The following is a 24469-nucleotide window of genomic DNA, read 5'->3' as shown; positions in this document are numbered from 1 at the left end:
TGATGACTGATTTGAAATACTGGTCAGCCAGTTCCAGCCAGTTCCAGCATATCTGTTATATCAGTGTTACCATCTGTATTTGTTTCCTAGGGCTGTTGTTGCAAAGTACCACAAACTGGGTAGCTAAACACCACAAACTGGGTAGCTAAACACCACGGGAATTCTCTCATGGTTCTGGAGGCTGGAGTCTGAGATCAGGGTATTGGCAAGGTTGGGTCCTTCCGAGGGCTCTGAGGGAGCCTCTGTTCCAGGCGTCTGCTAGCTTCTGCTGACAGCTGGCAACCCTTGGCATTCTTTGGCTTGTACATGCACCATTCCAACCTCTGTCTTTGTCTCCACATGTCATTCTGTGTATCTGTCTGTCTCTGTGTCTCTTTTTATAAAGAAAATGTCATATTGGATTAAGGACCTACCCTACTCCACTATGACCTCATCTTGACTAATTACTTCTTCAAAGACCTTATTTCTAAATAAGGTCACATTCTGTGGTACTGGAGGTTAGGACTTCAACACATTTTTTGAGAGGAACACAGTTCAATCCATAATGCTGATTATCTTTTTGGGTTTTTTGTTTTCACTCAGTTTGAGATCTTCCTATTTCTCAAACACTGAGCAATTTTTGATTGAAGCTTAGACTATTTGAGTGTTATGTTATGAGACTGTCTTGGTTTGTTTTTTGCTGGTACAATAGAATGCTACAGAATGGGTAATTTGTAATGAATAGAAATTTATTTTCTCACATTTCAGGCTGAGAAGTCCAAGATTGAGGGGCTGACATCTGGTGAGGGCCTTCTTGCTGTGTCATCCCACAGTGGAAGGCAGAAGGCAGAGAGAGAGAGAGCAAGAGAGCGAGAGAGAGAGAGAGAGAGAGAGAGAGAGAGAGAGAGAGAGATCTTTTTTAAAGGAACCTACTCCTGAGATGATGGCATTAATCCATTCGCTCTACCCTCATGGCCTAACCACATCTCATGAGACCCCACCTCCCATCATTGTTGAATTGGGGATTAAGTTCCCAACACATGCTTTTGGGAGGACATATTGAAATCATAGCTGAGACTCCAGATCTTATCTAAATCTTTGATTTGATCTGGATCTCTCCAATACCATTCCAGCAGTGGAGGGAGACCTTGCCTTGTTACTGCTAGGTGGGGGTTGCATTTCAGGTTTCATACTTGGCTTCCATTGACACCAGAATCAGTAGAACTCTTTATTACTGGGGGATAGGGTAGGATTTCTGGTTTCCCACTAGGACTCCACTGATATCTCCCTGGCTCTGTGGGTGGGTGTGTGGGAGGGTGGGAGGAGGCTCCTACCTCCTACCTGCCTCATTAGTGATCGCCAGGTAATTTCCAGTGACACCACTGGGGTATTTGTCCACATTACTTTTGGGTGGTGGTGAAAGTCCTGATCTTCCACTCAGCCTCCTCTGATTCCAGCTCCTTGGGGAGGAGAACCTTATCACCGGTGGGGGTGGACGTCTAGGCTCACCATTTGGCCTTTGCAGATGTGCATGGTTGGAGGGCACAGTATTTTTATGTGGTGTTTTGCTGGAGTAAAGCACTTATTATCTACAAGTTATCTTTCTTGGTAGGTTGCCTCTTTCCTGGTCCATTGGCTTGAGAGAGTAGGCTTCGTTCAGGCTTTTATTTATTTCTTTAGTCTGCACCATTGATATTTACGTGGCTGGCTTCTTCAGCTTTAAGTCTGGGACACATGAGGCAAAACTATAACTCAGGAAACTCACCATCATGTTGTTCCTTGGGTCTGAAAGTCCCAAGTGAGTTCACCTTCTTCTCTCCACCTTTCAGAATCTTCTTATACCTATTTATACATATATGGGATTTTTGTTGTACCTCACAGGAGGAACAGGCAAAAGCATGTCTACCCTCATTGTCCTAGAAGTAGTCCATCAGTAGAATTTTTTGTAACCTTTGATTATAGTAAATTATGTTAATATTTTTGCTGGTGTTGGACAACCCTTGTATTGTTAGAATAAATCCTAATTGTATATGCTGAAGGCTTCTTTTAATGCACTGCTAAATTTAATTTGCTAATATCTTATTTAGAATTGCTGCATCTGTATTCATAAGTGAACTGGTTTATAAATTCTTGGTGTGTATGTGCATGCAGGTATGCATGCTGTGTTTGCATGCTGTCATTTTCAGGATTTTGCTTATCTCCTAGAATAATTTGAGACCCTTTCCATATTTCCCTATCCTGTGGAACGGTTTAAATGACATTGGGTACATTCAGTCCTTGAATGTTTAATAGACATTCCCCATAAAGCCTTTGACTGTGGCACTAGTTTTTTGTGTTTTTTTTTTTTTTTCTGGCAATTCAATCAGTTTCTTCTGTGCTTCCCCAATCTTCTCAGACTCTTGCTTCATGCCAAGTCAAGTTTGAAATTTTTATTTTCTAGGAAAATCATTATTTCACATTTATTGGCAATATTGTATCTAGTATTCTCTGGTAACCGTAAATCTCCTTTATAATCTCTATCACTTTTTAAAAATGTGAGGTATTTGTGTTTCCTTTCTTTTATCCTTTGCATGCCAATTGTTTGAACATTTTACCAGGATTTCCAGGTAACCAGGTTTTAGTTTGTTGAGCTTCATAGATACTGTTTTTCTTTTTAATTCATTCTTTCTTGCTTTAAACTACAAAGATTAAATGTTTCATCTACCTTAAAAAATCTCATGGTTTGTCATCTAACTTATTGAATTGAAAGCTTGGTTGATTTGTTTCCATTCTTTCTGTTTAAGAATAAAAGTATTTTGGGTGATCACTTTTTCTTTGAGTTGGGCTTTGGTCTTCATCCCCTTGGATTTTATATATAGTGATCTTTGTGTCTTTAATTTTAAAGCGATCTGTAATTTTAGTTGCCTTTGAACAGTGCTTTTGAAGTTCTTTTGTGGTTACTTTTCTGAAATTATTATTTTGTTAAATGTTTCTAGTTTTATTTTATTCTAGCCAGAGAAGGTTCCTTGTTAATGTCTCACGTTTTTTGGCAGGTACTAAAATTTTCTTTAGGCGTTTATCCTGGTCAGTCTTTGTAAACATTCAATGCTTTCGTTATAGGTTATGAAGTCCTCTACATATCTATTGAATCATATTTGTTAATTATAATTATAACTGAGTTCTCTCTCTCTTTGGGGGGTAGAGGTAGGTTAATGTCACTAGGCTAGTAATTTTATCTCTTCATTTTTCTGAAAAGCTTTTTTTCCTATGTTTTGATTCTTTGCTGTTCAGTGATAAATATTATCTTTTTATCAATGGTATTCCTCCTTGTTTTACAAGGCAGTTATAAGCTTATTCTTATATTTATTCTTCTTCTGTCATTTTAATATAGTTTGGCAGAAAGCAGAGGTATGTACAGGCGAGGACAGGAGAGGGGAGAAGAAAGGAGCACATACTTCCCCTTCCTTCCAAATTCTTCTTTCCAAAAGAATTTCCAAATTTTTTTTCCAAAAATTCCAAATCAGAGGGGTTTTCTGTCCGTGATCACATGTCAAAAGAGTTTTTGGGGCCCTTTGTGGGAAAAAGTAGAAAATGTATGTCACAAAACATGTCATGACTATCAGAGACTAAAAAGATGCTCCCTGAGGTTATCACTGAGTTGCAGATTTTTTTTTTTCTTTTTGAGATGGAGTCTCGCTCTGTCACCAAGCTGGAGTGCAGTGGCGCAATCTCAGCTCACTGCAACCTCCGCCTCCTGGGTTCAAGCAATTCCCCTGCCTCAGCCTCCCAAGCAGCTGGGACTACAGGCACGTGCCACCATGTCCAGCTAATTTTTGTATTTTTAGTAGAGATGGGGGTTCATCATGTTGGCCAGGATTTTCTCGATCTCTTAAACTTGTGATCTGCCAGATGTTTTTTACATCCACTCCTTGTCCTTATAATCTGTCCTCCATGTTGACACAAGTGGGCTCTTTCTAGAAAGGCCAGATGGAGTTGCTCTCCTGCTCAAAAGCATGTATGGCTCCTTAGTTCCTGGGGAACAATGTCCCAAATCCTTGGCAGGACATTCAGAGCTTCTACCTTTCTGGCCCTCCTTAGAGTTTCATCTCTCATTATTTCTCTTCCCTGTCGCCTTGAGTGTTACGTTGCTCCTCCCGGACCACTTCCTGCTCTCTGAAGGCGTCATACACATTCACCATTCCCTGACTTCACCCCTGTTGCTTCCCGTTCCCAGGTGCCCTTTTCCCTCATCTCTGCCTGGTTGATCATCATACTCATCTTTCAAGCCTGGATTACAGATCTGTATTTCTCTGAAGCCTTTCAGGACTAACCCACAGGGGATTAGTTGTCCCTTCTCTAAAACCCTTTGTTGTGGCTGTTATGTTGTTCATCACCATCCAGCTTCTACTGGAGATATGAATATGTGTGGCTGGCTCTCCCTTTGGCCCATGAACTTCTTTTGAGGGCAGAGCTGTGCCTGATCCACCTGTATTTTCCCAGGGCCTCAAAAAGAGTCTGCCACATGGACAATGCAGGAAAATATGTGACTGAATCAAGTCAGATGTATTGGACAGGGAAGGGAAGTGCTGTCTCATGGGGGCTAGGAACACAGGTGCTGGGCAGTATTTGCTGATTAAAAAACCAGGTTCTCTAGTTCTGAGCTGGAATTAAGAACAATTCCTTTTTTGCTTCAAATGAGTAAGTCTTGACATGGAAAACAGACTGACAAGCTTTGCTTCCATCCTGCAAGAAGGAAAGGCAAGAACTCCCTAGCCCAGTGGTGAGTAAAGGGCAGCAGCCTCTCACCCATCCTGGCAGACCCACCAACACCTGGGAGGATGTGGGGAGGAATCACTGGCCGCTTGCAGGTTGCTGAGCAAGTAGTACTATGTAGAGACAGGAGGGACAGCAACCCTGTTTGAGAACCTTGGCAAGGTCAAAGCCAAAGCTGTCTCAGAGAGCTGGTCATGGGACTGATTCTAACTCTCTATGAGGACAACCAGGGACTGTCCTCATAAATACTGAAATAGATGTAAACAGCATGGCTGTTCAGGCACAAGTAGCCCAGTAGTCCTTTTGAATGTTATTTCTTTTATATTTCAAGCAGAACATTTACTCCTATTTCAGACAGTTGCATTACAATCAAATTGCATCAGCATGTTTTCTACTTTATATTTAAGGCTGATAAACTTCATCTAATTTAGAGGTCTGGCAAATGAAAGGAAAAGACCTGGTCACAAAGCAGTGAGTTTAGGGCACCTGGATCCCGGCAAACAACATTTTCTGGGGACTTCTATCAGTACATGGGTTTGCATTTTGGTTCTACCACTTTTTACCTATATGACCTTAAGCAACTTCACCTTCGTAAGCTTATAAAATAAAGGTCATAATAATGTCTACTTCAAAGGCTTTTTGTGAAGATTAAGAGCAATAAGCTTGTAAAGCGCTGAACACAATGCTTGACACGTATTAAGCACTCAATAAATATTAGCTATTACTGTTATTATCTGGCACAGTGATGAACAATGTTGCTGCGGTCCTGTGGCGGCAGCTGAGAGCCAGAATGGGTGCAGAAAGCCACTCGTACTTGGAATTCCTTCGGCAGTCTGGTTTGTTGATGCAGTGTTAAATTAGGCCCATTAATTCATTGTGAAAACAAGCCTTCAAAAGGGCCTGGAATTTGCGGCTTCTTCTCCTGAATTAATGCTGCATGGCACCACTTTATTTTAAGAATAATAAATTCTAGCTCAACAGTGGAGGAAACCCCTGCTGCTGGGTTTGCTGGGTGGCCTCGCTGGGTGGCTGCTGGTGCCACCTGCTCCCTGGCTGGAAGCTGCCACGTACTTTCCCAGCAGCGACTTGGCCCAAGGCCACAGCCCCTAGCACTTACTGTGGATGTGAAGTGGCCACAAAAACTGGTGGTGAGCAGGTGGTGGAGACAAGGTAGGTACCTGATTAGATGGAGTCTAGGCCATCTTGAAGCAGAAGATACAAAAAGAACAAGTTTTCCTGTGCTAGGCTGACTCACTCCAAGGGCCAGGGAGAGGAAGGGCTCTGTCGGGGTTCTGATAGCAAGCAGTATCTGCAGAGCCACGGTCCAGAAGGGATGGGCTCCAGAGCCTCTCCCTCCAACCCTCCTTCTCTGTTTACCCTGCTTTTTGGGGACCAACCCATCTCTGCTGTCTTCATGATGACTTTGCTGGGTAAAGACTTCCAGGTTGGTAATTATTTTCCTTTCAATGTAGATCCTTCAGTTTTGGGATTTTCTTTCTTTATTATTATTATACTTTAAGTTCTAGGGTACGTGTGCGCAATGTGCAGGTTTGTTACATATGTATACATGTGCCATGTTGGTGTGCCTTGCCTATTAACTCTTCATTTATATCAGGAATATCTCCTAATGCTATCCCTCCCCCCTCCCCTAACCCCACGACAGGCCCCGGTGTGTGATATTCTCCTTCCTGTGTCCAAGCATTCTCATTGTTCAATTCCCACCTATGAGTGAGAACATGCGGTGTTTGGTTTTTTGTCTTTGTGATAGTTTGCTGAGAATGATAGTTTCCAGCTTCATCCATGTCCCTGGAAAGGACATGAACTCCTTCTTTTTTATGGCTGCATAGTATTCCATGGTGTATACGTGCCACATTTTCTTAATTTAGTCTATCATTGATGGACATTTGGGTTGGTTCCAAGCCTTTGCTATTGTGAATAGTGCCACAATAAACATATGTGTGCATGTGTCTTTATAGCAGGCTGATTTATAATCCTTTGGGTATATACCCAGTAATGGGATTGCTGGGTCAAATGGTATTTCTAGGTCTAGATCCTTGCGGAATCGCCACACTGTCTTCCACAATGGTTGAACTAGTTTACAGTCCCATCAACAGTGTAAAACTGTTCCTATTTCTCCACATCCTCTCCAGCACCTGTTGTTTCCTGACTTTTTAATGATCGACATTCTAACTGGTGTGAGATGGTATCTCATTGTGGTTTTGATTTGCATTTCTCTGATGGCCAGTGATGATGAGCATTTTTTTCATGTGTCTGTTGGCTGCATAAATGTCTTCTTTTGAGAAGTGCCTGTTCATATCCTTTGCCCACTTTTTGATGGGGTTGTTTGATTTTTTTCTTGTAAATTTGTTTGAGTTCTTTGTAGATTCTGGATATTAGCCCTTTGTCATATGAGTAGATTGCAAAAATTTTCTCCCATTCTGTAGGTTGCCTGTTCACTCTGATGGTAGTTTCTTTTGCTGTGCAGAAGCTCTTTAGTTTAATTAGATCCCATTTGTCAATTTTGGCTTTTGTTGCCATTGCTTTTGGTGTTTTAGACATGAAGTCCTTGCCCATGCCTATGTCCTGAATGGTATTGCCTAGGTTTTCTTCTAGGGTTTTCATGGTTTTAGGTGTAAGGAAGGGACCCAGTTTCAGCTTTCTGCATATGGCTAGCCAGTTTTCCCAGCACCATTTATTAAATAGGGAATCCTTTCCCCATTTCTTGTTTTTGTCAGGTTTGTCAAAGATCAGATGGTTGTAGATGTGTGGTATTATTTCTGAGGGCTCTGTTCTTTTCCATTGGTCTATATCTCTGTTTTGGTACCAGTACCATGCTGTTTTGGTTATTGTAGCCTTGTTGTACAGTTTGAAGTCGGGTAGCATGATGCCTCCAGCTTTGTTCTTTTGGCTTAGGATTGACTTGGCAATGCAGGCTCTTTTTTGGTTCCATATTAACTTTAAAGTAGTTTTTTTCCAATTCTGTGAAGAAAGTCGTTGGTAGCTTGAGGGGGATGACATTGAATCTGTAAATTACCTTGGGCAGTATGGCCATTTTCATGATATTGATTCTTCTTATCCATGAGCATGGAATGTTCTTCCATTTGTCTGTGTTCTCTTATTTTGCTGAGCAGTGGTTTGTAGTTCTCCTTGAAGAGGTCCTTCACATCCCTTGTAAGTTGGATTCCTAGGTATTTTATTCTCTTTGAAGCAATTGTGAATGGGAGTTCATTCACGATTTGGCTCTCTGTTTGTCTGTTATTGGTGTATAAGAATGCTTGTGATTTTTGCACATTGATTTTGTATCCTGAGACTTTGCTGAAGTTGCTTATCAGCTTAAGGAGATTTTGGGCTGAGATGATGGGGTTTTCTAAATATACAATCATGTCATCTGCAAACAGGGACAATTTGACTTCCTCTTTCCTAATCGAATACCATTTATTTCTTTCTCCTGCCTGATTGCCCTGGCCAGAACTTCCAACACTATGTTGAATAGGAGTGGTGAGAGAGGGCATCCCTGTACTTGTGCCAATTTTCAAAGGGAATGCTTTCAGTTTTTGCCCATTCAGTATGATATTGGCTGTGGGTTTGTCATAAATAGCTCTTATTATTTTGAGATACATCCCATCAATACCTAATTTATTGAGAATTTTTAGCATGGAGGGCTGTTGAATTTCCAGTTGAATTCTACCAGTGGTACAAAGAGGAGCTGGTACCGTTCGTTCTGAAACTATTCCAATCAACAGAAAAAGAGGGAATCTCCCCTAACTCATTTTATGAGGCCAGCATCATCCTGAAACCAAAGCCTGGCAGAGACACAACAAAAAAAGAGAATTTTAGACCAATATCCCTGATGAATATGGATACAAAAATCCTCAATAAAATACTGGCAAACTGAACCCAGCAGCACATCAAAAAGCTTATCCACCATGATCAAGTGGGCTTCATCCCTGGGATGCAAGGCTGGTTCAACATATGCAGATCAATAAATGTAATCCAGCACATAAACAGAACCAAAGACAAAAACCACATGATCATCTCAATAGATGCAGAAAAGGCCTTTGACAAAGTTCAACAGCACTTCATGCTAAAAACTCTCCGTTTTGGGATTTTCGGTCAATTGTTCCTTTCATCATTTTCTCAGTTCCGCCTTTCTGAAATTCCTGTTGTTTAAATATTAGACCTTCTGGACATGTCTGCTAACATATTTTTCTTCTATTCTTTCCACCTTTTTGTCTTTTGGGAGATGACTCTTCACTCTATCTTCTATCCTAATGAGTTTTTCATTTCTGTGTAATTTTAGAAGCTATTTGATAATTTTAGAAGCTGTTTGATGTTTATGTTATTTCATTTGTCTTTTTTTTAATCAGTGCCATTTTTTTTGAGACAGAGTCTCACTTTGTCACCAGGCTGGAGTGCAGTGGCACCATCTTGGCTCACTGCAACCTCTGCTTCTGGGATTCAAGCAATTCTCCTGCCTCAGCCTCCTGAGTAGCTGGACTACAGGCACGCACCACCATGCCCAGCTAATTTTTGTATTTTTAGTAGAGATGGGGTTTTGCCATGTTGGCCAGGATGGTCTCGATCCTTTGACCTCATGATCTGCCTGCCTCAGCCTCCCAAAGGGCTGGGATTACAGGCATCAACCACCGTGCCTGGCCTCATTATTTTTTTTTTTTTATGACAATCGTTCCTCTCTGCAAACCAAAAATAAAATTCTAAGACCCCCACAACCATCTGAAGGGACCTCTCCTCTTGGCCAAGGGCATTCCAAAGTTAACCTGAAAAACTAGTTCAGGCCATGATGGGAAGAGGGAGTTGGCTGTGCCTCATTATCCCCTCCTCCTTTTTGGAATTACGGATAGAACAGACTCTGTACATCTGAGAAGAAACATTTACAATCTATTCTCTCTGAATCCTGCTACCTGGAGCCTTTGTCTGCATTATCAAGCCTTGGTCTCCACAACCCCTTATGGTAACCCAGACATTCCTTTCTATTGAGAATAACTCTTTCAACCAATTGCCAATCAGAAAGTCTTTGAATCCATCTGTGACTTGGAGGCCCCACCCCAGTTGTCCCACCTTTCCAGGTGGATCCAATGTACATATTCTATGTAGTGATTAATATCTCACGTCTCACTAAATGAATAAAACCAAGCCATTCCCTGCCCACCGTGGGCAGATGTCCTCAGGATCTCCTGAGGCTGTGTCCTTAACCTTTGCAAAATAAGCTTCCTAAATTGATTGAGACCTGTCTCAGATACTTTTGGCTTACACTGCTAGGATTGATAGTTTTCTCTCTCTTTAAGTTTCCCTTTTCCTGCAAGGTCTCTGCCTCCTCCAAGCTGCTCTTTTTCCCATGCTTATTTAAGTTTCTGTCTTTCACAGTAAAGTTCTCCTCAACTGTCTGGGGGAGCCTCAGTTGCAGCTCATATTTGAAAGCTAACTGGAAGCTGCACTTATGGATAGAGCTCGTCAATTGTGAGCTTCACATGGGTGGTCTCTGGGGCATCCCGATGTCGGTATCTCTAGATTCTTCCTTTGGAGATTGTCTGATGATCTGGAGATCATTTCCATGTCCTGCCTAGCAATCTGGGAGCTAAGGGAGAGAAGAAGGCTGGGAGGTGGGGTTCCACACTGAATCTGCAAACTTTTACTGATTCTCCAGGCTCTCCACTCTACATGGGGTACTTCGGTGCCTCTACTTTTTTTTTCTTTCCCCAGATAATAGACCTTCCAGAGACTAAGGCTTCAGTTCTCTGCAGGGGTGAGGAAAAAGGACTTGTGATCTTCTGACACAGACTCTCAACTAATGGCAATGTTTTTGTCACATGTTAATCTACATTTCCAGTGGACTATGGTAGTGGAGGCAGGTGGTCTGAGATGTAATCCAGGTTACCTTTTGGCTTTTCTTACTCTTGATTGAGAAGCAGATTTATTAGTTACAGCCCTTCCAACTGCTCCTCCAGCTGCTTTCCTGCTTCCAAAATGTTGTTATAGTTACATCCCTTCACTTACCTTTTAAAACCTAATGGGCTTATGCCTTAAAAGAAATCATTTTATTGTTATTTTAGTGAGGCTTGAGATAGAGCAGTGCTCAATGCTTGTGTTTAACCTGGACCAAGTTTAACTTTTTCAAATTACAAATAATACATGTTTACTGTAGAAAAATTAGAAAATATAATTAAGAAAATAACACGTAATCCCAGCACTTTGAGAGGCTCAGGCGGGAGGATCACCTGAGGTCAGGAGTTCAAGACCAGCCTGGCCAATATGGTGAAACCCTGTCTCTACTAAAAATACAAAAATTAGCCAGGTGTGGTGGTGTGCACCTGTAGTCCCAGATACTTGGGAGGCTGAAGCAGGAGAATCCCTTGAACCCAGGAGGCAGAGGTTGCAATGAGCCAAGATCATGCCATTGCACTCCAGCCTAGGTGACAGGGTGAGACTCTGTCTCAAAAAAAAAAAAAAAAAAGAAAGAAAGAAAGAAAGAAAATAAATGTAACCAGAGTAATAATGCTCTTACCTTAGGGAAAATGATCGTTAATATTACAGAGGTAGGTCCTTCCATTACTCCATATATATGAATTATTTCTCACTATATTATATATGTATGCAAAGATTGGAAATCAATAAACACACTATTTTTTATCTTTTTTTTTTTTTTTTTGAGATGGAGTCTCGCTCTGTTGCCCAGGCTGGAGTGCAGTGGCTGGATCTCAGCTCACTGCAAGCTCCACCTCCTGGGTTTACGCCATTCTCCTGTCTCAGCCTCCTGAGTAGCTGGGACTACAGGTGCCCTCCATGTTGCCCGGCTAGTTTTTTGTATTTTTTAGTAGAGACAGGTTTTCACCGTGTTAGCCAGGATGGTCTCTATCCGCCTGTCTCGGCCTCCCAAAGTGCTGGGATTACAGGCTTAAGCCACCGCGCCCAGCCACTATTTTTAATCTTAACAATATATTGTGAACACCTTTCCAAGTCTCTAAACATATTTCTGAAATTATTTTGATGGGGCTGGGCATGGTGGCTCACACCTGTAATCCCAGCACTTTGGAAGGCCAAGGCGGATGGATCACCTGAGGTCAGGAGTTTGAGACCGGCCTGGCCAACATGGAGAAACCCTGTCTCTACTAAAAATACAAAATTAGCCAGGCGTGGTGGCGCATGCCTATAATCCCAGCTACTTGGGAGTCTGAGGCAGGAGAATCGCTTGAACCTGGGAGGCAGAGGTTGCGGTGAGCCGAGATCACGCCATTGCACTCTAGCCTGGGCAACAAGAGTGAAACTCCGTCTCAAAAACAAAACATTATTGTAATGGTTCATATTATTTCTTGAAATAGTTTACAATGTAGTGTATTTTTGTCCAGTCCTAAATCATTGCCTATTTGGGTTTTGTCCACTGATTTTTCAGGATCATGATAGAAACTCTAATGAACAACCCTCTTAACAGCACCCCAGAACTCAGAATTCCTGACGCAGCTTCCAGGCATCTGTATATTTTTAAAGCTCCCAAAGCTTTCTGGGATTCTTGATTATTTCCTGAGGATCAATTCCTAGAATTGCTGCATCAAAAGTATACTTAGAATTCTTTTAATTCTTATTACCCAGTTGTCCCTCAGAAAGATTACGTGCATTTCACCATCAATCTGTCAAAGCCTGGCTTCTTTACCTTTGCTGATACAGGTATTAGATTTTCAAACGCCTCCCATCCGAGAGGGCCCAGTGGTGCATTGCCTGTGTTTTGATTTGTGTTTCTTGGATTACTGCTGAGGCTGAGCATCTCTTCCTATTCATTGGCCGTGTATACTTCTTCGTTTCTGAATAGACCTCAGAGTGGGTTTAAGATTTATAGTTACACTCAGATGTGCAGCAGAAATGTAACTTTTTTTTTTTTTTTATAACCAAGCTTAACTTGGTCCTGAATTTCTACCATTTCCACTTAGCAGAAACAAGCCAACTTTTGATTCAAAGTAACTTCTTGCTCAGTCACTTCCAGGTGACACAATCTCACCTCCCGCACCCACGCCCATTCCTTTGGTCTAGTTACTACTCTTTGGCGCCTTGGTCCTTGGGGGCAGCCTCTGCACCGGCTGTGTCTGCTGCTGCTGTTGCTAGCAGTCTTCCCTGCTGTCCAGACCCCACCCTGGCTGGAATAGGAGCTGCAGAGGCCCGAGAGGTTGGACTGTAATAATAGTCTTTAGAGTCCAGCCCGGCCGGGTCTCTGAACCACACAGGAGGTGGGAACAACTCAGGGAGAGGGCTATTCCTGACCCCCTTCTCAGCTACCACTTGTACTCTCTTGATATCACCCCTCATTCTTCCTGGTGGCTGCCAGGGTTCTGGGTGGGAAGCAGACAAAAGACCCTCTGCTCCCAGCCTTTTCTGGGGGCCAAGAAAAAATCTATAGCCACCTTGCTTGATCTTTCAAATTTCTCTCTTCCTTTTTTTTTTGAGATGGAGTCTCACTCTGTCGCCCAGACTGGAGAGTAGTGGCGCGATCTTGGCTCACTGCAACCTCTGCCTCCCGGGTTCAAGCGATTCTCCTTTCTCAGCCGCCCGAGTAGCTGGGACTACAGGTGCCCACCACCACATCCAGCTAATTTTTGTATTTTTAGGAGAGATGGGGTTTCACCATGTTGGCCAGGCTCGTCTCAAACTCCTGACCTCAAGTGATCCACCCACCTTGGCCTCCCAAAGTGCTGGGATTACAGGTGTGAGCCACCGTGCTCGGCCAAATTTCTCTCTTCTTCTAAGATAAGTTGATTTCTTTTTGAGTGGAAAACCTGCTCTCACCTCCTGTTTAGCATCCTCTCAACTCTGTGATCTTGGCTCTAGAGGCTTTGGCTTTGTTTTTTTTGTTTTGATGGCATTTGCGAAGAAAACTCTCTCTCTTGCAAATAAAAAATAATTTGACTATTGTTACAGGGAGGTCTTTAAAAGCTCCATTTTGAAAGTTAAACTTGAGCAAGACACTTATTCCTGGGCCAGTGGTTTGCACTGTGGGGTGTTCATTAGAATCACTTGGAGAGCTTTTAAAAACCCTGATGCTCAGGCAGCACCCCAGAATTCAGAATTCCTGACAGTGGGTTCCAGGCATCCATCTATTTTTAAGGCTCCCGAAGGGATTCAGATGTGTAACCAGGGTAGAGAAGTACTTGTTCCAAGCTGCAACTGCCCTACCCATTTCTGGGGCAATGGACCTAACTAACTTCATGGCACTTGAAGGCAGGGCTCCAGGCACCCGGGGAACAAACTGGGCTGTGCCACTGAGGGCTGGGACTGCTGGCATATGGGCTTTGCACCTGCTTCTCAGGGCCTTGGAGACAGACGGGGCTCTCAGTCGGGTGTGGATTCATTTCCAGCCGGCTTGACAGGCCTGAGATGGAGACTCACAGATGGAACCCTGCAGAGGGGGAGCGGGGAGGAGGACTCTGCCCCTAGGTCCTCATTAGCCGGTGTAGGCGGGAAAGGGCTTCCTCTGTTGCTGGAGTTTGTCAAAGATCAATATGCTGCAACATATGTTTTACAGCTTCCTGTGGTCTCTGATAAATCTCTCGAGACTCCTTTATTTGTCTTTTCTTCCCCCCAAGGTTATGAAGCCAACTGTTTTCCTCAGTGTACAGATGTGCAGAGGCAGGGAGCTCATTTCCATGAGAAACCGGCTTCTGAGGATGGAGGCTTTGGGGGAAGCTGGCACTTGGCCTACAGGCAAAGTGGTTGGGGTGTGGCAGACGGTGGGCAACGTCTCTTCTCGGCCATGCACAGAACATAGGACAGACACCTGTGCAAAGACTGATAGAAGCGACTTTGTTGTTTCCTTCACAGCTGCATGGCTTTTAGCTTTCTATGCGCGAGGCATTTTGATGGAGGAATTAGGTACGTTTCCTGCCCTCCAGACACTCGCCAGGTAGCAGGGGAGATAACTAGCTACCATTATTTCCAGCGCCGGCTGCATGTCAGGCACAGGTGATAGACATGATAATAGTATTAATAAAGCCTCCCACTTATTTAGCCGCTAATATGAGCTTGGCCCTTTAAGGCACTCTGTGTTCCTCACAGGAACTGAATATAAGGTGTTTTGCTACCGGATGTGTGGCCCCGGACCAGTAGCTGCAGGCTTGCCTGAGAACTTCTTAGAAAGACAGACTATCAGGCTCATCCCAGGCCCCTGAATCTGAAGGCGTATCCTAACAAGATCCCCAGGTGGTCCTGTACGGCCTGTCATCCCCCTTTTACAGACAAGAAAACAGCGCTCAGTGGGAATTGAGCAAGTTGCTCAAGGCCACAGGGCACCTAGAAGGTAAGTGGAGATTTGAACCCACATTCTGGTTCCAAGACCTGCTGGTTTCCCACCGTGCAAGGCTGCATCACGGGACTCAGCAGATGTTGGTAAAGGCTAAACCGCAGTGCAGTTGGAAAGCTGAGGACGGGTGGAGGAACACTCCCCAGATTTCAGATTTCAGATGGGGAAACAGCCAGAAGGGCTTCCTGGAGGAGGAGGTATTTGAATCGGTCCTGCAAGAGTGAGCAGGACCTGAAGAGAAGGGGCAGGCTTCTTTGAGGTGGAGGAAGCAGCCTGAGCAAAGACAGGGAAGAATGAGTATCACGCATCCAGAACCTTCTCTTGGTGGCTGCTGACTCCTACGGCCAGATGCAGTACAGGATTTGAGATAGGATGGTGGCAATTCAGGAAAGCTTTGATTTTCCATTCGTCTGTGGCTGCCAGAGGAAGCAGCCACACAGCCTCTGCCCTGGCTGCAGGGTACTTAGAAACGGACCTGCCTAGGGGAGGTCTGGACCCTTGGCCCCTGCTTCTCTGGGTCTGCGGACCCCTTTCCTCCCATGATCCCCTGCTGTGCCATGCCCTGCCCAACCCACTCCATCATCTCTTCACTCCTGAACTCAAAGAAAAGCTCACATAGCCCCTGACCCTCAGACACAGAAACCCCCATCTCTACGCAGTAACCAGTGGTCCAGTTGGAGGTCATAATGGGATCTTGTCCCTGTTCCCTGTTCTGATTTTGGCAGTCAGTCATCTTCTCAAAATATAGATACCAACTGTGGTGGTGCCTGTCAAAGACAAAACCAAACACACAGGGAAATGGATTTTGTTTCGGCAATGTGGAGCGCACCCCAGATCCAAAGATGAGAGTCTCTCCGGGGTGGTTTTGGACTTTCAGAGGGAGGAATAGCCAAGTTATAGGTAGGGCGAGATTACGGTTGGGATTGTTTTTGTATTCAGAGAGTCTTCATCAGTCAGCTGAACAGAAAATGTTTCTCTCTGTCTAGCTAGCTTCAGGAAGACAAACAATTCAGCCACGCATTTATGAGAAAAAGAATGGGAATTTAGAGAGTCCGTGTCTGGCCTTGTTCCGGGTTAACAAGGTGGTCATTCGCGGGTCTTATCTAAGTCATATGGGGGAGGTTTTCCCAAACACAGAAGGGGTGTGGGTACTTCTTAACCATCACTGTTTTTGGGAAACACAGGGCTTAGGGAAATTTCAACATCATCACGTCAGAATTTCTATACACAGAGGTATAAGGAGAACCATCTGATTAGGAGGTGACGGCCAGGATAGTCCTTTCAAGTTGTAATTCCATAGAAAGGATGTTGACTTTATTTGGATTGTGTGTTAACACCGATCAATAAAAGTAGCAGAGTTTTCTAAGGATGCTCTTATTACTATTTTACATGAGTCTACAAAAGCATGAATTTTTCACAACTAAAAGTATTTTTTTTTTTTTTTGAGACGGAGTCTCGCTCTGTCGCCCAGGCTGGAGTGCCGTGGTGCAATCTCGGCTCACTGCAAGCTCCGCCTCCCGGGTTTACGCCGTTCTCCTGCCTCAGCCTCCCGACTAGCTGGGACTACAGGCGCCCGCCACCTCACCCAGCTAGTTTTTTGTATTTTTTAGTAGAGACGGGGTTTCACCATGTCAGCCAGGATGGTGTTGATCTCCTGACCTTGTGATCCGCCCGTCTCGGCCACCCAATCAACATCATAGCGTGTTAATGATTGACATGTATGCCAATAATGGAATGGAGAATGTGGAGAGTGGAGGGTGCAGCTGAGACTCCACGGCCGCCCTCTGAGCTACCCAGTGGCTGAGATTTCCTGCCGGGGGAGGCATGACATTGCCGTGCAGGGCTTCTCAGATCTTCGTGAGTGGATTATGGCTTTAGAACCACCTGGGAGGCTTGCTAAAATGCAGATTCCTAGGCCCCCATCAGGAGCTGCTGAATCAGAATCTGGGCATGGAGTGGAGTGGGGCTAGGGAGTCTGCACTTTTAACCTGCTCTCTGGTCTTTGCGGGAGTGAAGTCAGAGAAGCCTTCCTTGTGAGTGAGATGATAAAAGTGAGGCCTGAAGAATGAGCGGGGGGAGAGGGAGAGAAGGAGCGCTCCAGACCCATGAAAGAGAATGTGCAAGGGCCCTGAGGTAGAAAGCCACCTGGGGCACTTGTAAATCAGACCAAGAGTCCTTGAGGCTGGAGAGAAGCTGGCCAGGAAGGGAGAGTGCAGGGTAAGCCTGTAGGGAGAGCCCTGGGCCAGGTCCAGTGGGGCCTGGAGAGCCCTCCTGAGCATTCTGGACTTCATCCTGAGAGATGTGGGAAGTCACTGAGGGTTTTAGTTGAGGGTGGGTGGGCGAGAGAGGTGGGGATGTGAGTTGATCACTGGCTCATCACACCCAAAGTGTCCAAAACTAAACCTCCAGCCCTCAACCTACTGTCCTTCTCAGTGAGGGCCATCGCCCACCCAGACACCTCAGAAGGAAGCCCGGCCATCACCTGGGTTCTGCTGGCTTGTCCCAAACATCTCTTGAATCCATCTACTTCTCTCCCTCACCCCCTCTCCTGCTATTACCTGAGATTGGGCGGTACCTTCTCTCTCCTGGACAATGTTGGCAACCTGGGCTTCCTGCCCCCTGGCTCACTCTCCCCATGCCCACCCATTCTCCCTGCCATGTAGCTAGACTGGCCTTTCCATTAGGCAGCGGTGAGAGATGAGACTGGAGAGATACCCGAACACCCCGGTGATCCCCACTGCCCCTGGAACTGTCCTCAGCACCACGTGCTCCGTGCCCCCACCCTGCTCCCCTCTCTTCTCTCACCATTGCCTACTGGACGGCCTGCCTCCCACTCCTACCCAGCACCTCCTCACCTCCAGGCTGCTCCACTCTGCCTGACTTAGATTTCTGACTCCAGCACATGGTCCCAGCTCTAGCCTGCCTCGTCGGGAGGCCTTCCTTGACCTTCCTGGGCTGGGCCAGGAATTCCTGCTCTGCAGTCTCTTCCCGCCCGCCTGCTCTTCCTGGGGGTCTCTCCCCGAGGACCCTGGCCCCTTCTCAGGGGAGGATCTGGGTCTTTCTTCCAGTACTCCTGGCATCTGGCAGAGCAACTGCTCTAGGAAGTGCTTTGCGGGTAAATGTTAGCTAAACAAGGGTAGGTTTCTTGGCTTCCCCTGGATTCCCTGGTGTGGGGCCCTGATGGCAGCAGCAACCTGGTGGCCTCGGCCTGGGGCTGTTGCTTTCTGGAATATTCTCCTCCCAGCTCCTCGCCTCCCTGCCTCTTCATCTTCTCCCCTTTGACTTTAATGCTTGTGAGACCATCCAGGATAATTAGGAGAGGGGAATTTTATGCTGTTTATGGGACTTTGATCAAAGATTTTAATTAACCTACCTTGCTTTAAGCCTTTAAGAGTCCATTCCCCAGGGCTGACCATTTGATAATGGAATTGATGCTTCTGGGCAGAGTTGGGGAGTGGGGGAAGCAGGAAGCAGGAGGGCTGACAAGGAGGGCCTAGCGATTGTCTCATTAACCCTTCCCCAGATGGACAGATTTCGGCTCAGTGTAAAAGATTTGTCTCAGTCTGAGCTCTTCAACTATGGAAGGATGGGGTTGGAGTGGTGGTGAGACCTCCATCGCTGGAGGTACGCTAGCAGATACTAGACAATCTGCTAGGAGGGAGGTTAAAGTCAGTCATCGCCTCACTGATCAGACGAGGTCACTTTTAGGGACCTGCCAGACCTACGAGTCATTCTCTCTCTCCCTATGCCATGCTGGGGAGGGGCAGGGTACACAGTCTGACTCACACCTGGAGCTTCGGTTTGAGGTCAAACCAGTGTTTCTAATAAGAAGACAAAGATGAAAGGCAGCAACCCCAGGAAGCTAACACACCCCTTGCAAAAAATCACTTTTCCCACCAGCCTTCGTGGAAGCTGCCACAGAGGGAACATTCATCCGTGCAGACACCACCTCAGGGGTTCAGACCTGTGCATCTGCTTTAGAAGCTCCGAACTGATGGTCACGGGGAGGCAGCTGTCCTGCAGGTGGTGGTTCCTGAGCAGACACGCATCAGGCACCCCTGAAAGAGCCTTCCCGGAGCACAGGACCTGCCTGTCCTCAGGTGCCAGTGCCTTCCGGTAACAAGCACCTCCTTTAGTTCAGGTGAGGATCTTGGTGAGACAGTCTGCTGTTTTGAACTTGGGGGGAAAAGGGAGTGCAGTCAGGAACGTCTGGGGTGGGTGGGGTGGGGGGCGCAGGAAGGAATTAGGGTTCTTAGCTAAGATCTATTGAGTTGATTATTTTCCAGGCACTGCGGCAAGTACTCTAAAGTGTGTTCACTCATGTAATCTGACTGCTGTTATTTTTCCCAATAAATGAGGAAATCTAGGCCCTTTGAAATACGGCTCCCCAGGGGATGGAGGATGCAGGTCACAGAGTTTCTGGCCCTCTCTGATCTGGACTCCAACATGCTTTCCCCCAGCATTCCAGAAATTTTCCACCTACAAGAACTGGCTCATGTCTTCCCTACCATTCTTCAAGGTTTGACAGAAATGCTGGTGCCCAGTGGCCCATGCCCCACCCAACTATTCCCATCCTAAGCCCCTGGGCGCTTTCACTGGATTCCCAAAATGCTCACTGGTACTTGTATTTTGCCAGTTATGTCCTTCTTGCTGGCGTTATAAATATCCGTTTTAATGCCGAACCCTCCAGCCCCTAGACAGAGATGATTTCGAGGTGGGGAGACCATGTTTAATTCATCTTTGTCTTATTCCTCCACCCAGCATAAGCCCCACTTTTCACAAGTAATGTTGAATAAAATGAAAGAGGAAAAGCTCCACTTCTACCTCATTAGGTTCTGAGCTGATACATAGAAATATTAAGGTGTCAATCAACAAGCATTTCCTGAGTCCTGGTCAAACAGGGAAGGTTCCCTTGTCCTCCTCCCAGGGCGTGCAGTGGGGGTGCGGCTCACCTTTTCAGTGCCCCGCTGCTCAAATTCTAGGGCAGCATACAGACAGGCAGGCTATGGGGGCTCTGACCCCACGGCAGTGTCTAGGGGTGAGTGTTCACAGCTGAAGCCCCAGTGACGCGTGTTACACGAGTGCTCTTTTAGTGTGCCGTCTATAGGCGGCTTGTGTTAACCGGCTCAGTTAGACCCCTGCCTTATCACAAGGACAGAGAGATTGCTGTATCCCAGGGTTTCTTGCCTTGGTGTACCAGAAGCATCGGATCACACGTGGGCATGGAGAATGAGTGCAAGGTTTTATTGAGAAGAAGTAGCTCTCAGCAGATGGGGGAGCCAGAAGGGAGATGGATTTCCCCTGGAGTCGGGCCACTTGGAGGCCCCACTCTTCTTGGACTGCTCCGTCCCAACTCCGCATTGTCCTGCTGGTCGATGGCCGGCCAGTGTGCTGGTGCCTGATGGTGTGTTCTTCCACCAGCATGCTCCTCTCCATGTCTTCTCGAGGACATCCAGCCGCTTATGTGTTCTTTTGCCCATGTACTCCTCTCAATGTCTGCCTATCTGCCCAATAGGGTCTTAGGTTTTGGTTTTTTTTTTTTTTTTTTTTTGAGATGGAGTTTTGCTCTTGTTGCCCAGGCTGGAGTGCAATGGCGTGATCTTGGTTCACCTCAACCTCCACCTCCTGGGTTCAAGCAATTCTCCTGCCTCAGCCTGGTCAGGCTGGCCTTGAACTACCGACCTCAGGTGATCCTCCCGCCTTGACCTCCCACAGTGCTGGGATTACAGGCATGAGCCACCATGCACCCGGCTGGGTCTCAGGTTTTTATAGGCCCAGGACGGGAGCCTGGTAGGCCAGGGTGGTCTTGGGAAATGCAACATTTGGGCAGGAAATGCCTGTCCTCACCTAGGTCTGTGGGGGTGGAGCCCTAGCCAGGGACCACGCCCTCTTCTAGGCAGCCACTTCCCTTCCCCACTTCCATGTTATTTAAAGGGACCACGGCTCTTCCCTTCCCAGCACTTCCCTGTCACTGGAAACTATGTATCACCTGGGGGCGGGGAGGAGGTGGGGTTGCTTCTCATCATAAGCCCTTCTACAGCCTTTGACTTTTTTTTGTTTTTTTTTTTGAGACAAGGTCTCTGTCACCCAGGCTGGAGTGAGGTGGCATGATCGTAGCTCACTGCAGCCTCAGACACCTGGGTTCTAGCGATCTTCCCACATCAGCCTCCTGTGTAGCAGCGTAGCTGGGACCACAGGCATATGCATCACCACACCTGGCTAATTTTTTTTTTTTTTTTTTTTGTGGGGGTAGACACAGGGTCTCACTATACTTCCCAGTTTGGTCTCAAACTCCTGGCCTCAAGCGATCCTTCTACCTCAGCCTCCAGAAGCACTGGGATTACAGGCATTAGTCACTGTGCCTGCCCTGAATTTTTAAATTATGTGATTACTTTGTGTTTAAAATGCATATTTAACAATGAAATAAATGGCATTTTCTTTCATGTCTTAAAATCACCAACCAGAGGGCAAAAGCCAAATTCCAAGTGGCTAAGCGTAATCCTTATAAGGGAGCTGTCAGCTTCCCATTTGGGTGGCCTAGGTTAAGAGGGAAGCCCCTGCTTACCCCAATTATGTCCAGTGTCTCCAATGATACAGAGGAAAAGGAGCAATGTTTCTTTTTCTTTTCTTTTTTTTGAGACGGAGTCTCGCTCTCTCCCCAGGCTGGAGTGCAGTGGCATGATCTCGGCTCACTGCAAGCTCCGCCTCCCGGGTTCAAGCGATTCTCCTGCCTCAGCCTCCCGAGTAGCTGGGACTACAGGCACCCGCCACCACACCCAGCTAGTTTTTTGTATTTTTAGTAGAGACAGGGTTTCACTGTGTTGACCAGGCTGGTCTTGACTCGGAGCAATGTTACTTTAGGAAGCCGTTTCTGCAGACGCTTGTCGTGGTCATAAGATGCCAGCTCTGACGAGGAGTCCCTCTCAGGCCTACACTGTAGGAGAGGCTTGAGGGCCAGGCCTGGGGAGCATGGATTCTGCCTTGGATTCCTCCCCTGGTCCTGCTGTCGGAAAAGGCTATGCAGGGAGCGGGGTTCTTGAGGCAGGCATCAGAGATGCAGGGGAAGAGGTGAGGAGAGAAAACAAGCATCTCTGTCTACATCCTGAAATTAGATGCAATGCCTGAAGTTTTCCCACACCTCTGAGAAATTCAGATGAGGAAAAGGCACAGATTGCCTTTTACAAAGATGAGATACATTTAGAGTTTGATTAAGCATTGAGAGAGAACAGCTGGAGTTAGTAGAGATAGTACTTATTATAACGCCTGTTTTAAGAAATAGTCGGCCGGGTGTGGTGGCTCACGCCTGTAATCCCCGCACTTTGGGAGGCCAAGGCGGGTGGATCACGAGGTCAGAAGATTGAGACCATCCTGGCCAACACGGTGAAACCCCATCTCTACTAAAAATACAAAAAATTAGCCGGGTGGGTGGCAGGCGCCTGTAGTCCCAGCTACTCGGGAGGCTGAGGCAGGAGAATGGTGTGAACCTGGGAGGTGGAGCTTGCAGTGAGCCGAGATCGTACCACTGCACTCCAGCCTGGGCAACAGAGTGAGAATCTGTCTCAGAAAAAAAGAAATAGTCACATTTTGGGAGACCAATACCATGGGTTGTTTGCTATGGCCTAGAGCCCCTTGGATAACAGGGTATACTCCGGGATCAGTCTGGGCTCTGTCTCTCTTTAGCTTTGTGGCCCCGGTCAGGTTTTTTCACCTCTCTGGGCCTCAGTTTCCTCATCTGTGAAATGGGAACAACGATAGTACCTACCTCAGAGGTTGTTGTGGGGATTAATTGAGCTAATACATGTAGCTCATGTATTACTGTATGACTGGCACATAGTGTCACATAACGTTGAGCTGCTGTTATTTATGATCACTGTTACTATCATGTAGGATCTGCTGTCTGTAATGGAGACAGCAGAGGTGCACACAGTCAAATTCTAAGGTGCCACCATCACTATCACCGAAGGAGGACATAGCTGACTTCTGGGGCATATCTACATTGCTCAGCCTTGTGCTGGCAGGTGGCAGGGAGGGAACTGCTGCATCTGCCACAGCCCCACATCCAAAGTGGGGAAGGGGCTCGGGATTGCACATAGATGCCCTGAGGCTGGAAGGAGTGCCGCTTTGGAGAGCTTCTTGGAAGGAAAGCTTTGGGGGATCTGAAGCAGAGGGTCTCAGATTTAGAGCGCATCAGAATCGCTGGGAAACTCATTGAATTTCAGCCTCCCAGGTTCATGGTTATTGGGCGGGGCTGCAGCATCTGCCTTTGAAACAAACATCTCTCAGTAATTATGATGCAGTTTTCCTTAGTCTGCAGTTACCTGGGAGACAGGGCACATGTAGCTTCTGAGAAATGAGCACCTGAGCTCCCTCACATGAACTGACTTCCTTCTTGGCTGAGAGAACTTCAGAGGTGCTAGGTTTTTAATCAGGGTTCCCGGCACCCTGACTCTGACCCTCAGCTAAGCCCTCGCCATGAATATAAGCTTAGTTTTTATTCTGATCACAGACAGAGCCACAGGCAGAGTGGCCATAGACTGCTCTGGTCCTTGCTATATACTCATCCCTAATCCTTGCCACATACTTAACCTCTACTCATGACCTCAGCATAAATCCTGACTGTGGCCACCAATGAAGCCCTCATCGTAAACATAGACTAGCCTTTGCCTCTGACCCTTCCCCAGGCAGAGTCCCAGGCACAAGCTCAGCCAGCTGACTCTCATGTGAGGGGATGTGGATGGTTCTGTGCAGAGCCTCCTCCTCCCCCAGGGCTGGAGACACAGCTGAGAGCCCACGCCCTGCTTGGTGGCCTCTGGTGGGGCTGAGGAGGGCTCTGGGACATAGGAACTGTGCGTGAAAGGCAACCCTAGCTGCACACGCAAGGCTGTTTAACGTGCATCATGCTTGCCTCATTCCCCAGACGCCTTCTCCAGATCATTGCTCCTCTGATTAATTGCTCAGAACAAAGCTTGCAGCACTTACGTGGAGATTGACTGGAGGACCCCGAGGCTGTTCCCAGCCGGCTCCCAGGCCTTTCCTGAGTGCTTGCGCTGGCGAAGTGTCTGAGGGGTAGGGGGGCCTGATGCCCAGAACCTGTCCAGAATGCAGACAGTGTTCTCCCTCCAGGATGACGGGTTTGCTGGTTCTTTGGAGACAGTTTCCCACTGGAGCCAAATCAAGTGAGTGACATTCTGACTTAGGAGTCACTGACATACTGGGTTGAAATCTGTCAGGAGGTGAAATTGGTTCTCCTTTACAAAGATAAGATACAAGTAGAGTTTATCTTACTGCTACCACCACCACCACCATCGTTATCTTTGCTATCTGCACTATGAAAAATTCTTTACTTGAGTAATTTCATTTAACTCTTAAATCTCAGGATTAAAACAGATAATAAGTAACTCGGTATATACGAGTATCACTACTGACAGGTGATGACAC

General features: G+C 46.3%; 4 protein-coding genes across 6 annotated transcripts in view; 2 read left to right on the top strand and 2 right to left on the bottom strand.

The window, feature by feature from the left end:
• Positions 1 to 24469, top strand: part of TXNDC17 (thioredoxin domain containing 17) — a 997418-nt gene that overhangs the window by 159454 nt on the left and 813495 nt on the right. The window lies entirely within an intron of this gene.
• The window catches only part of LOC126939805 (uncharacterized), a 910157-nt gene that overhangs the window by 281341 nt on the left and 604347 nt on the right, over positions 1 to 24469 (bottom strand). The window lies entirely within an intron of this gene.
• Positions 1 to 24469, top strand: part of WSCD1 (WSC domain containing 1) — a 392253-nt gene that overhangs the window by 71599 nt on the left and 296185 nt on the right. The window lies entirely within an intron of this gene.
• DERL2 (derlin 2) overlaps positions 1 to 24469 on the bottom strand; it is a 434214-nt gene that overhangs the window by 307097 nt on the left and 102648 nt on the right. The window lies entirely within an intron of this gene.

This window comes from Macaca thibetana, chromosome 16 (genome assembly GCF_024542745.1).
Source record: "Macaca thibetana thibetana isolate TM-01 chromosome 16, ASM2454274v1, whole genome shotgun sequence".
In the NCBI taxonomy this organism is placed as follows: domain Eukaryota; kingdom Metazoa; phylum Chordata; class Mammalia; order Primates; family Cercopithecidae; genus Macaca; species Macaca thibetana.
Note: the sequence above shows the minus strand (reverse complement) of the source record. Positions and strands in the feature narration are given on the sequence as shown.